Here is a 4,837-nt window from a genome sequence, read left to right as displayed (position 1 = left end):
CCGTTTGGCCCTCTGTGGCCATTTCAGTGGGTCTCGGTAAGGTGATGGGATTTAAGTTTTCAGGATAAGGGAACACTTTTAGCCACAATGTGTTCAAAGGAGGGCCATCGGAGCATGGCAGCCCCCCAGGGGGCAGCCACTTCTGCCAGGTGGCTGTCCTGGGGGCGTTTCTGGCCAAGAACCTACTGTTGCTGCCTGGGGTTGGAAGGCAGGCTCCACAGCATCCCGAGCCCCCCCCACCCTACCCCACCCCCGCTGCACCCCCACTTCTTTGCATGCGAGAGCAGATGGGGGAAGCAGTATAAAATCCAGCCTCCGAGGCAACAATGGAACGTTCCAGAGAGCTGCGAGGCGGCTGCCCTTCCAGTCGGAGGCAGCGCTAATTGGAGCTGGTGAGTGCACGTGAGAACTGAAGATTGGACTTGGCTCACGAGACAGTTGGGAAAGTTGTTAAAGCTGTTATCGCTGCCACAGCTTGATAAACAGAAATAAGTCGTAAGCAGTGAAAACATCAGCCAACTGTTTGCAGTTTAGCTTGGCTGGTTAGAACAGGGTGCTTCGAGGGTAAGCACACGGGTCATGGGATCCTTTTCTGAGTTTTAGAAGAAGCATGGTCATTTGGGTTGACAAATGTTAACTTACCAAGTTGTTTGGATTCTTATAATTTCCGGCCAATTCTACCTGGCGTCCACAGCATCAACAGGTCCTCTGCACTGATGTGTCTCACTGTACCTTGTTTATGGCTCCCGTGTCACACCACCAGTTGCAGTATCACATTTCTAAGCATCCTTTTCCCTCCTGCTCCTTCAGCGTCCTCTGGGGAGAGAGCAGGTCTTTGCCTCATTATTTTCCGAGCCCAGAGCCCGGGGCCCCGAACTGGACAGCCGACACATGGTGCAAGGAGCAGCCAGCATTCCTTCGGGGAACGGTCAAGGATGGTCGTACAAAATACAGATAATTTACTGATTTTGGAATGCACGGCACCATGTTATTCAACTCCAGGCCTCCTCCCATCATGGATTTGTGGAGCTTACCACTCTGCTTATGTGACTACGTGGGTTTAAGTAAATGCACAGCCCTTTAAATCAAATGTTTATGCACCTTTTTTTTCATAGCTTTGCAGCTATGAGCACAAGGTTCTCATGAGAGTATGTGAAGCTATTTGGCCAAAGAAAAAAAATTAATGATTTTGGGGGAATTTGACAGTAGTAACCATTATCGCACTGGACGTGAGCTTCCAAGTATCCGTTCTAATCATTCAAGTACCTAAGTGGAGCTGCAGACTTTTCTCCACTGTCTCACGGAAGGAGACTGTGGGTTTCTCTGGGCCACGAGAACTTGCTCGGCCCGCTGGAGACGCCGGAAGCAGCCCCGGGCGCGAGCTGCTGTCCTGCAGGGGAACGTGGTTCCTCTCCCAGGGTCTTCTGCCTCCTCGTGCCCAGTTTTCGCCACTTCTCACTTTCCATGGCCTCGGCCCCTGATCTCCATCCTCGTGACCGTCCCCTCTGACTCTCAGTGAATTTTTGTTCTGGTCTAGTTCACTTCTAGTTATAAAAACTTAGAAAAATTAAGCTCTATATGCAACCCTTGTCAGCATGGAAGGTAACTATACACATAGTGAAGAGTCACAAAGACATTCTCAGTTGTAATTTAAAAAAATTTGAATAGTTTGTAGCCATACTTAAGATCTCTGATGCCTTCTTTGAATGGAGCTCTGTCATTATATGTATTATGCACAATTATCTCTTGTATCATGATGTAAATTTTATTTTAATCTAATGAGTGATAAAACTACAGATACATATATCTTGTAAAAAGTAAATTGTGTCATTTCTTTTTTTAACATTTTATTTATTTATTCTTAGAGAGAGGGGAAGGGAGGGAGAAAGAGGGAGAGAAACGTCAATGTGTGATTGCCTCTCGCACGCCCCCTACTGGGGACCTCGCCCACAACCAGGCTTGTGTCCTGACAGGGAATCGAACCAGCGCCCCTTTGGTTTGCAGGCCAGCACTCAATCCACGGAGCCACACCATACAGGGCACAAGCTGCCACTTCTGTCACCAGCAGAGACCAGTGGGAGCCCCCAGAGCACCAGACACACCAAGCAAACCAAAGAGCACTGTAAAGACTTGGAAAATGATGGATCCTGGGACCTGCATCCCACCAGAATCGGCTGGGACTTGTTTGCCGAACCCAACCAGCTGACGGACTTCGAAAATTTAAAACATATTTAATCAGGACTCCAATTGTCTTACCATAACATCCAAAAAAGTCCAGGACACAATTTAAAGACACCTGTCACACCGAGATCCAGGAAAACCACAACTCGAATGAGAAAAGAAAATGGACAAATGTCGACATGGAGTTGATCAGATGCTGGAGCCATCTAACAAGGATGGGAAAGTGGTCATCCTACAAGGGACTGAATGAGCAATGACAGAATCTCTTGATATGAAAGAAAAATAGAAAATATCAGCAAAGAAATAGATGTGACCAAAAAAAATCATGCAAGTAAAACATAACAATTACCTTGATGGGTTTGATCGCAGAGGCGAGAAAAAGAGGATGAAATGGGTGAATTTGAGGACAGATGAATGGAATTTACCCCATCTCATCAGCAGAGAAAAATAGACTGAAAAAAATGCATGAACAGACTGACAGTGACCAGAGCAGAGAGGGGAGGGAATTTCAGGGGAGAATGGGAAGGGTTTACAGGAACAAGTATAAAGGACACATGGACAAAAACTGGGGGGCGGGGGTGGAAATGGGAGGGAGGAAGAGGGGATGGGGATGGGTGGGTGGGCTGGAATAGGAGTCAAGGACAGAAAAATGTACTTGAACAATGGTTAAAATAAAATTTTAAAAAATCATGAAAGCCTCAGGATCCTGTGGAAAAATAGCCAAAGGCCCATAACTTGTGTCACCAAAGTCCAAGAAGTAGGGGGAAAAAAAAAGAAAAGGGAGAGCTGAAGGAGTATGAACAAAAACTCGGATGCAGACATCCCGAATTTGGCAAAAGTCATTCACCCAGTGATTTGAAAAGCTGAACGAAGCCCGAACAGGAAAAATGGCAAATACATGGGCATCGTACGTAAACTTCTGGAAACCGGAGACGGAGTTGAGGGCGCGGTGCCCGTGCGGGGTCCTCAGCCCACGACAGCTGACTTGTCTTCGGAGGCCGCGGCCGCCCAGGCGGTGGCGCTGCATTCCCCCAGCTCTGGCGCCGGAGGCGAGGGGCTGCCTCTCGGGAACCCCGTACTCGGCAGGACCACCCTCCGGGGAGAACGGGCAGCAAAGACTTTCTCGGGAGCAGGGCCGCACTGGCACCCGGGCGTCTCGCCTCCAAAACTATGGGAAAGAAACTTCTGTGGTTCGTTGTTTTTTTTTTTTAAAGAAGGAAATGAGAGCGACATAAGCCCAAAACGAACCAAGAGAAGGGTGTAGTGGTGAATGGGACTCGGGGACACTGAAAACAGACAACAATGGGGAAATCAGTGAAATAAAAATGCTGGTTCTTAACCAACAATCAATGGAATCGATAAACCTGGTGTTTGAAAAAACAGACAAAACTGAAAAGAGAGAAGATACAACTCACCCAAATCGGGACTGAAATGGAGAGATCAAGTGGATCCTGCACCGGGGGTGTCAAACTCACTTCACCGGGGGCCACGTCAGCCTTGCGGTTGCCCTCAGAGGGCCGCATGCCATTTCAGCTCCTTAGCAGTTAAGGAGCTGTCACAGTCACACAGCCCTAAAGTGACTCAGCCCTTCGAAGGCGACTGCGAGGCTGATGTGGCCCCCGGTGAACACGAGTGGGACGCCCCTCTGTGTACCCAGTACAGGAACAGTAAGGCAATGCTGTGAGTAGCATCATGCTAACAAATCTGACGGGAAAATCAGCGAGAACATCGGACATCTGAGCACCTTGATCACTCAATGGGATCTAACTGACGTATTAGGGCACTGCACCCCAAAACAGCAGAATACACAAGTTTTAGGGGGAAAAAAGAACCAGTCCCTGGAAATCCATGAACTACCAAAACTCACACAAGGAGAAACAGGTAATCCGAATAGTCCGATAATCATGACTGATTTTTTATCTGCTAGTTAAAAGGTCCAGAAAATGAAATCTCAATACGCGTTTGGTTACACCAGAAAGTAATTCCAAAATATTTAAAGAAGAATTAACACTAGTTTTATATAACCTCTGAAATGACGCTGTTCCTATTTTCAGGTATGTCATTGTCCGTGTAGAAAACCGCATGGACTGGACAAAGAGGAAGCTCTTGTGAGTTTCAGGATACAGCATTGACCGTATCAATGTGAGATCAGTCACGCTGCCGTGCATTAACCACGAATGTGCAGAAACGCAAACTGAGAACAGAACACTATTAACAGTCACTCCAAGGAAGATGAAATGCTTAGGTGCAACCTTAACGAAAATCGTCCAGGGTCTGTATGCTAAATTCACTCCCCAGTAAAACCAGAACAATAACGATAATAATTAGAAAATGGACAAAAGACATTTGCTGAAGAGGATGTAATGATGAAAACTAAGCACATGGGAAAAAGTCCAGTCTCATTAGCCATTAGGGAAATGCATATTCAAACCACAATGAGAGATCACTATACACCTGTCTATCAGAACGGCTAACATGAAGAAATGGTTAAAACAGCACGAAATGCTGGTGACAGTGCATAAAACCCGGATTCCTCTCGTATCGCCGGTGGGAATGTTTTGTAGCTGCCCCGGAGAACCGCTGGGCAGCCTGTCCGAAAACTGAACAGGCAACTTCCATACGATCCCGCTATTTCGCTCCTTGGCATTTATCCCAG

Source organism: Phyllostomus hastatus, unplaced genomic scaffold (genome assembly GCF_019186645.2).
Source record: "Phyllostomus hastatus isolate PE091 unplaced genomic scaffold, TTU_PhHast_1.1 phas_contig_148, whole genome shotgun sequence".
Taxonomy (NCBI): domain Eukaryota; kingdom Metazoa; phylum Chordata; class Mammalia; order Chiroptera; family Phyllostomidae; genus Phyllostomus; species Phyllostomus hastatus.
Note: the sequence above shows the minus strand (reverse complement) of the source record.